The sequence below is a fragment of the Arachis hypogaea genome, chromosome 16 (genome assembly GCF_003086295.3).
Source record: "Arachis hypogaea cultivar Tifrunner chromosome 16, arahy.Tifrunner.gnm2.J5K5, whole genome shotgun sequence".
Taxonomy (NCBI): domain Eukaryota; kingdom Viridiplantae; phylum Streptophyta; class Magnoliopsida; order Fabales; family Fabaceae; genus Arachis; species Arachis hypogaea.
In genome coordinates, this window is record NC_092051.1 from 79,628,596 (window position 1) to 79,641,244 (window position 12,649).

Consider the following 12,649-nt stretch of genomic DNA (forward strand, 5'->3'; position numbering starts at 1 on the left):
CACGATTGCTCGTGGTGATCCAAAGCAACAAATAATATGGGTTCTAACAAAAGAAACAACAGTGTTAGCATCATCAGTGCGGGTAGGAATTGCTTCCACCCATTTAGAAACGTAATCTATAGCTAACAATATATAAAAGTAACCATTAGAATTTGGAAAAGGACCCATGAAGTCAATGCCCCAAACATAAAAAATTTCACAGAAAAGCATAGTCTGTTGAGGCATCTCATCCTTCTTGGATATATTACCAAACCTTTGGCATGGGGAACAAGATTTACAAAATTCAGTAGCGTCTTTAAAAAGGGTAGGCCACCAGAATCCACAGTCTAAAATTTTTCTAGCTGTTCTTTGAGGGCCAAAATGTCCTCCACTCTCAGATGAATGGCAGGCCTCTAAAATGGACTAGAATTCTGATTAAGGCACACACCGTCTAATTACCTGGTCGGCGCCACATCTCCATAAATATGGGTCATCCCATATATAATATTTGGACTCTCTTTTCAGCTCGTCTCTTTGATGCTTAGTAAAGTTTGGAGGAAAGGTGCGGCTAACTAGATAATTAGATACAGGCGCATACCAAGGGACTACTTCAGATACTACTTGTAAGTTATCAAACGGGAAATTATCATTTATAGGAGTGCCGGTATCCTTAATGTGCTCAAGGTGACTCAAGTAGTCTGCCACTAGATTCTGGTTACCACTCCTATCCTTAATTTCTAAATCAAATTCTTGTAGTAGCAGTATCCAACGTATAAGCCTTGGTTTGGACTCCTTTTTAGCTAATAAATACTTTAGAGCTGTGTGATTTGAGTACACTACTACTTTAGTACCAAGTAAATAGGCTCGGAATTTATCCAGAGCAAAAACAATAGCAAGAAGCTCTTTCTCAGTAGTAGTGTAATTAGACTGAGCTGTGTCTAAAGTCTTAGACGCATAAGCAATTACAAAAGGATCCTTACCTTCACGCTGAGCCAGCGCTGCTCCTACTGCATGGTTGGAAGCATCGCACATGATTTTAAATGGCTAGCTCCAGTCTGGTCCTCTCACAATTGGAGCTTGAGTCAGGGCGGTCTTTAGCTTATCAAACGCTTGTTTGCAATCCTCACTGAACTCGAACTCAATATCTTTCTGCAGTAGTCTAGATAAGGGTAGTGCTACCTTACTAAAGTCCTTGATGAATCTTCAGTAAAGCCTGCATGGCCAAGGAACGAACGAACTTCCCTCACAGAGGAGGGGTAAGGTAAACTAGAAATAACATCCACCTTTGCTGGATCTATAGAAATGCCAGTATTAGACACAACATGTCCTAGTACAATCCCTTGTTTTACCATAAAGTGACATTTTTCAAAATTTAATACAAGGTTTGTACTGACACATCTATCTAATACTCTAGATAAACTATCTAAGCAAAGGCTAAATGAATCACCATAAATGCTAAAATCATCCATAAAAACCTCCATACAGTCCTCAATAAGGTCAGAGAAAAGACTCATCATGCATCTTTGGAAAGTAGCTGGTGCATTGCACAAGCCAAATGGCATTCTCTTATAAGCATGAGTCCCAAAAGGACATGTAAAAGTAGTCTTTTCCTGATCTTCAGGAGCTATATGAATCTGGAAATAGCCTGTGTAACCATCTAAAAAGCAATAATGTGATTTAACTGACAGGCGATCCAGCATTTGATCAATGAATGGAAGGGGGTAGTGATCCTTATGAGTGGCCTAGTTGAGGCGCCTGTAATCAATGCAGACCCTCCAGGCGTTCTGATCTCTGGTTGCTATGAGCTCTCCATGGTCATTTTTCACTGTAGTGACTCCAGACTTCTTGGGTACCACTTGTACTGGGCTTACCCATTCACTGTCTGAGATGGGATAGATCATATTCGCCTCAAGTAGTCTGGTCACTTCCTTTTTGACAACCTCTAATATAGTGGGATTCAGTTTTCTCTGGGGTTGATGAACAGTACTAGCTCCCTCTTCTAAAAATATTCTGTGCTCACAAACTTGAGGGTTGATGCCTTCTATGTCTGCCAAGCTCCATCCAATTGCTTTTCTGTGTTTCCTCAGCACACTGAGTAGCTGTGCTTCTTGTTGGGAAGTGAGTTCCCTTGCAATGATAACTGGAAACTTCTGCTTGTCCTCAAGGTAAGCATACTTGAGTTGTGGAGGGAGGGGCTTTAACTCTAATTTCTGCTCATGGTCAGGCTCCGGATTATCTGGGGCTGGTGATAATGGCAAAGTGCCCTCATTGTCCTCTGAAAATGTCCCCACACTTGGACCTTGTTCTGTGTACTTCTCTTCTAACTCCTCCTGGTGAACTTCAGCCACGGTTTCATCTATGATGTCACACTAGGAGATGGAAAGATCATCTAGAGGGTGCTCCATAGCTCTATTTAAACTGAATTTCACTATTCTGCCATCTATTTCAAAAGAATAAGTTCCGGAAGATGCGTCCAGCTTGAACTTTGAAGTCTTCAGGAATGGTCTTCCAAGCAGGATTGATGATGGCCTTCCTGAGTCATTAGGGGGCATTTCCAGGATATAGAAGTCAATGGGAAATGTGAGCCCCTTAATGCTCATTAATACATCTTCAGCAATTCCAACCACTGTAATTATGCTTTTATCTGCTAACACAAAATGAGCTGCCGACCTTTTTAAGGTAGGGAGCCTCAAAGTATCATATATAGACAAAGGCATTATACTAACACATGCTCCTAAATCACACATGCAGTTAGAAAATATCACACCACCAATAGTACAATTAATCATACATGGACCTGGATCACTACACTTTTCAGGTATACATCCCATTAAAGTAGATATAGAACTACCTAAAGGAATAGTTTCTAATTCATTAATTTTGTCTTTATGTATACATAAATCTTTTAGAAACTTTGCATATTTAGGTACCTGCTGAATAACATCAAAAAGGGGAACAGTTACCTTAACCTTTTTGAATATTTCTACCATTTTGGGATCAAGTTCCATCTGCTTCCTGGGCTTCCTTGCAATTTGTGGAAATGGAATAGGGAGGGCGTTTCCTGCAGGGTCTGCCTCCTTTGGTGGTTCCTTCTATGGTTGAGCTTCTTCTTCTTCAACTATGTCTTGTATGTCCTCTTCCTCTTCAGCATCCTCTACTTCCACTACCTCTTCAGCTGAGGCATGTTCTGATGGGATTGGCTCCTCCTGATTCCTCTCTAGCAGTGTGGTTCCAGACCTTAGGGTGATGGCATTGATGCCACCCTTTGGATTAGGAAATGGTTGAGAGGGGATTCCACTGGAGCTCAAAGGCTGGTTGTTGGAGTTATTTAGTGATTCAATCTGTGATACAAGAGCTTGCAAGGTAGAGTTCAAACCATTTATAGTAGAAGTAAGGTTGTTTTCCATGGCCTGCTGTCTCCGATCAATACATTGTAGTAACTCATCATTAGAAGATGAAGAGGGATAAGTGATCTGAGAGGTCTGCTGTTGGTTATGCTGTGGTCCTTGGAATTGCCTCAGGTGAGGTACTCTGTAAGGCTGGTTTTGGTTCTGCTGCCTGTTGTTGTTATTATTCCACCTCTGATTTCCCTGATTGTCTCTGCCTCCTCTGTTATTGTTGTCCCTCCAGCCCTGGTTAGAATTATCTCTCCAACCTTGGTTTGAATTGTCCTGCCATCCATGGTTGTAGCTACAACCTTGATTGTATCCTTGATTGGGACGGTCATAGAAGTTATGAGTGGCTACCACAGTGTTGTCTTCCTGCTGGAGCTGTGGACATTCATCAGTATAATGGCTATAATCAACACAGATCTCACATACTCTTTATGGAACCAACTATTTGTTTTGCTGTGGTGGAGAGGGCTGAGCTTGTTGTTGACTCAACTGCATCTGCTTCAGTAAGTTGGTCATTTCACAGATACTCTGAGTTAGAGCAGCAGTTTCTCTGCTAGAGGATACTTCTGTAACAACTTTTAACCAGCTTTATTTCTGCCTGTGATTCCTAGTAGATTCAGCTAAGTCGCTGATCAATTGCCATGCCTCATCAGTGGTCTTATACTTTTTCATAGACCCATTGCTAGCACTTTCTAATGTGGTCTTATCTTGGGGCCTCATGCCCTGTGTGACGTAGCCGAGCAACATTATCTTGTCAATCATATGGTAGGGGCATGCTTCCAGAAGATTGTTGAAGCTCTCTCAGTATTCGTAGAGAGTCTCGGATTCGTCCTGAACAATCATGGAAATGTCTTTCCTCAGTTTATCAGTAACTTCAGCTGGAAAGAATTTTTCCAAAAATTCTCTTCTAAGCGTATCACAGTCAGAAATAGTTGCTGCGGGTTGAGTGTAGTACCACTCTCTCACCTTTCCCTCAAAAGAGAATGGGAAAGCTTTTAACAAAATAGAAGTTTCATCTACACCATCACGCCTGTCAGTAGATCAGGCTGCTTGGAAATCCCTAAGGTGCTTGATAGGCTCTTGAGCAGGTAAGCTATGAAACTTAAGCATCAAGTTGAGTAGTGCAGTCTTTATTTCAAAGTCTGTAGCCACCGCTGGGAGATGCGCTTGAAATGGTTGCATTGTAAAATCAGGGGCTCCAGCCTCCTGGATAGTAACTCTTCTGGGTGCTGCCATGTCACCTGCACGTAAATCAACCGAATCAGTAGAAAAGGAGCTTGTTTTTTCCTTACGTGACGTTTCAAATTCGCCCTCAGGGTGGACTAACCGACGCCGAGCTTGCCTTATGCATGAAATAGTTCTTTCGATCTCAGGATCAAATACTGGCAAGCTTGGATCAGGAAGTGAACGCGTCATTTAACGAAAGAAACATGCAGCTCATAGTGGCAAAATAGAATAAAATGCAAATAAATAAATTCCAATCAATAACTTAGCACTCTATTGTAACTCCCCAGCAACAGCGCCAAAAATTGACGTGGCAGAAATTGGCGAGTTAAGAAATTATTATAAGAGATGCGTTGCAAGTATAGTTCTCAACCAACCAAAATTCTGCTTATCAATTTAAAAGGGTGATCACAAAATTAGAATTAAAATACTGGGAGTATGAATCCCAGGTCGTCTCCCAATGAGTTACAGAAAGGTGTGCTATTTTATTAATCAGATGTTTTCTAAAATGGTTTGAGTTGATAAACAGGAAATTAAATCAGAGAAATTATGTAATTTAAATAAAAACCTTGACCGGGAGCAGATTAGTTGGAAGCCCTATCCTTGATTCTCTCAAGATCAATTGATAATTGAAGGTTGTCTGCCCAGTTATCCTTTAACGGATAAAGGAAAGTCGAGCAAGTTGGAAGTCAGTTTCTATTCACAAGTTCTAATCCTCTCCCTTAGGAAGGACTAGTGTCAGTGATTAGAGGGCGACCCAACGCTAATCCCAATTATAATTTTACTCTTGAACATCCAACTCAAGGTCTTCCTTTCAATCAACTCCCAATCAAGTTATGGAACTACTTGCTCATTATGAATGTAAACTTCGCAAAATAAGAAAGGAAAATAAGGAAAGACATGATAGATAATAATCAAAAGGATTAATAAAAATAAAAATAGTTCTTGTATTAATAAATTCTAAAGATAATCCAATAGTAACTCTGAATAAATTGAGGATATCAAAGAGTAAATGACAAGTAAGGAAAAACAAACTAGAATGATGAAGTCTTGACGGAGGTAACAACTCTTCTCAATATCCCAATCCGAAAAGCAATAAAATCAAAACCCTAAGAACTATGAATGTGTAGAGAGAAAACCTAGAGGAGGAGTAAAATCAGATCTAAAACTAAAATTATACGAAATGAATGTTGTTTTTTGGTCTCTGCATGTTCCCTGGCTCTAATATGCTTTTCTGGGCCGAAAGCTGGGTCAAAACAGGGCCTAAAATCGCCCCCAGCGAATTCTGCAGATTCTGCAGATCGCGCACGTCACGCGATTGCGTCATCCACGCGTTCGCGTCATCTGATGTCTTGCCTTGCCACGCGTGCGCGTCATCCACACCTTCGCGTCACTTGTGTAGTTTCCATTCCATGGGTTCGCGTTAGGCACGTGAACGCGTCACTTCAATTTTCTCTATTTCGCGCGGTCGCGTAAGTCATGCGTCCGCGTCACTTCTCGCTGGTCATCTCCTCAATTTCTTGCATTCCTTCCATTTTTGCAAGCCTCCTTTCCAATCTCCAAGTCATTCATGCCCTATAAAGCCTGAAACACTTAACACACAGATCACAGCATCGAATGGCATAAAGGAGAATTAAAATACATAATTAAAAATCTCTAGGAAGTAGTTTTTCAACCATGGGGTAATTATGGGAAAGAATTGTAAATACATGCTAATTTAATGAATAAGTGGGTAAAGATTTGATAAAACCACACAATTGAATACAATATAAACCATAAAATAATGGTTTATCACTCTCCTTAAAGTTCGAGTTCCATGCCTCGAATAATCAAGCTGAATATGAAGCACTACTGGCTGGTTTGAGGCTGGCTAGGGAGGTGGGAGCTCAAAGGCTTTCCATCTTTAGCGACTCCTAAGTAGTCACATCGCAAATAGAAGGGATCTACCAAGCTAAGGATCCCACTATGAACAAATATCTTACAATACCAAAGAACAGCTCAGACAATTTAAAGGATATGAGGTCCAATACATACCCCGAGAACAGAATGCCCGAGCTGATGTGCTCTCAAAACTAGCCAGCACCAAACCAGGGGGCAACAATAGATGTCTCATCCAAGAAACACTCGAAGTCCATCAACCTTGGAGGAAGAAAAGATCTTAGCCATATCAGGACAGGATCAAGGGTGGATGACAACCATAATCAACTACCTCATGTCAGAAACACTTCCCGCAGACAAAAAGGAGGCAAAAAGGCTAGTACGAGAAGTACAGTACTACACCATAATACAAGACATCCTATATAAGAGAGGAATCTCTACACCTCTCTTAAAATGCGTCCCGACCTCCGCTACAAGGGAAGTTCTCGAAGAAGTCCACAGTGGCATGTGCGGCAATCACCTTAGGGCACGAGCCCTTGCCAAAAAGGTACTCCTAGCTGGTTTCTACTGGCCGACCTTGCAAAGGGAAGTAACAGAGTTTGTCATAACATGCCCACCATGCCAGAAGCACGCCAACTTCCACATAGCTCCACCTGAGGAGCTTATCTGCGTCACTTCACCCTGGCTGCAAAGTGGGGGCTCGACCTCCTTGGACCCTTCCCCCAGGGGTCCGGACAAATCAAGTTTCTCGTTGTAGGCATAGACTACTTCACAAAGTGGATTGAGGCAGAGCTATTAGCTAATGCCACCGCCCAAAGAAGCCATAAATTTCTACAGAGACATTATCACAAGGTTTGGTGTACCATGCTCCATCACCACAGATAATGGTACTCAATTCACCGACACAGGCTTTAGAAATCTGGTAGCTGATCTAAAAATCAAACACCAGTTCACCTCTGTAGAGCACCCACAAGCCAACGGACAGGCAGAAGCCGCCAACAAAGTCATACTGGCCGGGTTAAAACAGAGATTACAGGTCGTCAAGGGAGCTTGGGCTGAAGAGCTCCCGCAAGTCCTATGGGCATATCGTACAACACCACATTCAACCACAGGAGAACCACCATTCCAACTTGCTTACAGAATGGAGGCCATGATTCTTGTGGAATTAGAAGAAAAATCTCCTAGGACGATCCTCTACAATGAAGATACCAACGCCCAAGCTCAAAAGGAAGAGCTCGACCTACTTCCAGAAGTCCGAGAAAGAGTTCGGATCAGGGAGGAAGCCCTAAAGCGTCGAATGGCTCTAAGGTATAATCGGAAGGTAGTCCAGCGAAGCTTCACCACCAATGTAACGACCCAACTCCCAGTATGCCATGGTCATACAAGAAGCTAAGTGTTACTAACTTGTCCTTCCTAACTATTATCTATTATTTAATATATGAGCCTGTTCCTTGTTAGAGCGATGCCAATTTTACGAGTAACTTTTTTTTATATCGTTGGGGTGCTAAGATAATATAAACAAACATACATTGAGATAAGTAAAAAGGAGGCATAAAGAAATATAGAACACAGCTGATAATGGACATCATATACACTATAACAAAACATGTAGCGTTCATAAAAGATCAAGTCAGTTTACATCCACGTCATCCTACGTAGCTAATATATACATAACACTCCCAGGGCCTGGCCCATACAAAAAGCCGCTAAGTTGGCGCCCAGGCTAGCCTAACCACTCTATAGCCCCTAGCTCTCGGGTGTACTAACACAAATGAGAGACTAACTAACAGATAATGTTAGACTAGAGTGTCATCAAAAGAATTCCCCTACTGCTGTCAGACTATATCTACATGTAGTCGATCGGAAGATCGTCATGAGACTTGCCCATCTCCTCATCCTGCTCTATCTCTATCTCAGGATCCTCCTCCTCCTCATCGTCCGCAGCTACAGGTATACCCTCTGAATCACCAGAAGCACTACTGTCACTATGTACAAAACCATTTGTGAGCACATGTCCGTTCACGTATATCGGAGCTACCCCATCGTCCGGTAGTGTCGGCTTAGCAGGCTGTGGAAAGTCTAGGATTGGCTCAGGGGAAAAGTACAACTTTGGTGGAATTACAGGTACATAGTCACCAGCTAACTCGGGCTCATCAGGTATGATAGGCTCAAGTGCCGCCTCATTCAAGGGTTGAGCTGGTATAGGGTGTCCGGGACCATCGGAAAAAGGATGCCCAGGTGCGTCAGGGTGTAACCAGGATAGGGGAAAGTCGTAGGGATCATCAGGATCAAAAAGCGGACTATACAAAGGATGTTGGAAGGGACGGTTTTGTAACACGTAATGTTTCATATGAAGCTCCGCACTCAGAATGTAGTAACGATAGTACACTGGATCCTCGTAAATGTGTAGGTCGTCGACTTCATAGAATATCACACCCGTTTCCATCTGAAGGGGAGGAAGGAAGAGAAGGGGGTAAGAACTGGGGAGTTCTTAGTAGGATCGGGGTTATTAGTTACGTTCATTTACACGGTGTCGATTAGTTGACGAATAACAGAATATAGAGAAGCAGTAAACAGAAGATAAAGATAGAAAGAGAAAGCGGAGACAACAGAAAGTAGAACACAAACAAAAAAATACAAGAAAATGTAACACAGAAATAGCATACAAGCAAACAAACATAAGGAAATTGATCACACACAGAAAGGAATGCAACAGAGAATGATGCGCAGACAAGAATGATGCATGTCTAGCCCTAGCGCAGGCCATGAGCTCATGTGTCGGTTGGCTGCCCGCGACATTTATCTGGTCATGAGTAATCCCGATTTCCCAGATACGATTTTCCATTTCTAAAGGATAGTAATAGCCGCTCATTCGAGATGGCCTCTGCTTAATGTAGGAAACTCTGCTCTGCTCTGGGGAATCGAAAAATAGCTGTAGGTAACTTAGTATCCCTACAGAAACTCTGGGTTGCATCAAGCAACTAATATATATATATATATATATAGCTCTGGGTTGCATCAAGCAACTAATATATATATAAATATCTCTTTATTATATTACTCTTCTCTTTATATCTCTTTACTCTATTCTGGTTTCTCTTTTCTCAGTATCTCTTTACTCTGCTCTGGTTACTCTGTTCTTTGTATCTCTTTACTTTTCTCTGATTAATCATTCCTTTATATCTATGTTACCCTTCTCTTTATCTCTTTACTCTAATCTGATTACTTTGTTCTCTGTATTTCTCTATTCTTCTCTTATTTCTCTGCTTAACATATATATTTAAATATTATGTAAATTTCAGTATGAATAGTTAGCTTGTCCCAAGTATAGATTCATTAAGTCTATACTGAAATAGTTTAACTTTTCATATAATACCTAACCCTAGTCGCAACTCAAGTACTAGCTAAGTTGCCCTAGTTCGTTCACTAGTCTCTGTCTGTTTTTCTGTCATTAAAACTTTATAGACTTTTCTTCGACTTTTATCTTTTCTTCAACTTTTTATCTTTTTTTTATCTTTGCCTCACTAATATATTCTTACCACTCCCTAAGTATTTTATGAAGGTAATTATGAGATTCTGCGATTAAAGTTGTCTTTCTAAAGCTTTTATAGAAAACTGCCTTTTTTGCATTATTTTATTATTTTTATAAAATATTATTTTTAATTAAATATTATTATTTAATATTTTATTATTATTTATTATTTTATTATTAAATTTTCGAAAATTAAATTTACTTTAACCTTTAACCTTTAAAATTCATTATTTACCACCCGTAACTTTTAATATTTCTACTTTTACCACCCTAACTTTTAGAAATTACAAAATAACCCCTTAAACACCAAAAATTTTACTTCCTTTCCCTTTCTAAAATCTAAAAGGTATTCTTCAATGTTCTTCATCATACTCAAAGTGTTCTTCATGTTCTTCATAAATTTTTCAGATTCTTTCTCTATTTTTACCCGTTTTTCAGCAACCGATTTTTACTATAATTCATAATAAATTCCCAGCCACTAAAATCCCATCTTTTCTACATGATTTCAACAAAAATTGAACCCCAATTTAAGGATTAGGGTTCATTTTTCCAGCTGCACTCAAGAACATGTTTCATAGCTTGAATATCATCAATTTTCATCAAAATTTTGCCAAAATTTCAAGAAGAATCACTCATATAAATCATCAATTTCAAGCACAGACAAACCATATCATAATCACACAACTAAAAAACAATCAATCAAGATTAAATTTGTCAAACCCTACCTTGATTTGCTGCTCAAAATCTGGTTACTCTTTGAAGTGTTCTTAAAGCACTTTTTCCTCCTAAAACACATCAAGAACAACTTTAAAACTCTAAATCATCAACTAAACGAACTTCAGCATCATCTTAGGAAGGTTATCCTCACCTTAAACGTGCAGGAAATCAAAGATCTTTGGCCTACAAGTCAAGTTAAGCAAGAGATCTAAGGAAGGACATCAAGAAAATACTTGTTTAAGCATGTTTCCTTGAAAACCGAATTGAAGAGGGAAGGAGACAGCCATCTCACCTTATTTCTAGCCTTGATAAGTTACATGGTTATGTAGAGGAAGAAGAGAGGATCATTTCGGTGAAATCGGAGTTTTGATTTGAGTTTTAGTTCAGAAGAAATCAAGCTTTGAAGATTAAGTGTTCATGAAAGTTTCTCTCTTTTCTCTCTTGTTATTTTCGTCCAAAATGAAGAAATGAGACAGCCTTGGAGTGTCTTGGGGGTGTAGGGTGAGTTGTGATTGGTTGGCTTGGAGGTGGATTAAAATAATATTAAAATATCTCAGGTGTATAACTACTAAAACTAGGTGTATTGGAACACTCGTAAAAACATCTCTAAAAATTATTTTCTGAGCTACTAGCATAAATGACACTAGTAACATATTTATTGTGAGAATAAAACATGTATAATGAGGCCTTAGCATTGCTGAAGTCATCAGAGAGTGCTGGTGTTAAGCTGCACCAATAAACTTTGAACCCAGTTAAACCGATTTTCTGTTTTTAACTAAAACTGACCAGGTAACCTTATAATATTATTCAAGAAGCTTCTAATACTCATATAATGATGATATTATACTATTATCTCTCTTTTCTCTTGAATCGAGTCCGGTTCGTCAAATTGAGACTATTTACGAAAAACTGAATCAAAACTCCTAACCGAAACGGTTCAAAAACTAGGTTCTTCATGACTGTGTTATCGAGCTTGCCTCATAAAAGGTTCTAATTTAAGGATGACATAATGACAATGAGGATTGAGATGCTTGATGATATAGCAGAGGTTCTACCCTTAATGATCTTCCGGAGAAATCCATACTTTCAGAAAATATCTCACGTACTTGAAAATTAGGGTTGTTACAACCAACGACCTCATTCTAATCCAAAATGATATCGGAGCAGGTCGGTCAGGAGAAATGAAGCTAGCAGCTAACTGGAAAGGACCATACCGAGTAGCAGAAGTACTGGACAAAGGTTACTACAACGTGTCTGACCTCGAAGGACGAGAGCTACCAAGGTCATGGCATGCCTGTAACCTAAGAAGGTACTATAGCTAGAGAAAAGTGAAGTTCTTAGGTCAAGGGGCACTCATTTTCCTGAAAAGGTTTTTTAATGAGGTGCCAAGCCGAGATCTAAGAAATTGCCTGACCTCTAAGAGTAAGCACTTACATATACATACTTATATTTATGTTTTTATTTTATTATTATTTCAATAAAAGTCATCAAATTCCCTAAAAAGTTTCCTACCAAGATGCATTAATCTAAGCTCATAAAACGCAAAAATTCATCCCCCGATTACAAAGAGGTCGGCAAGGTGAAAACCAGATTCATCGACCGATTACAAAGAAGTCGGCAAGGTGAAAGCGATAGAAGCACATTAATACAAGAAGTTATAAAAAGTAACGCATAAAAAGCGACCTGATGAGGTCTGACTAGAAATGGATTACCAAAAATAACTTAATAAGCAAAAGCAAAAGACGCTACTTAAAAAGCAAAAGCACGAAGTCAAAACCCCGCCAAAAAGTCTTCCAAACAAAACTATACAGAAAAGGTTCCTCCCTGGAACACTACCTAAAAAGCTGTTGGAATATGACTAAAAAGCCCGGGTAACAAAGTCGCGCAGGCCAACCTTAAGAGAGAACAAAGCCAAAGGGTTGAG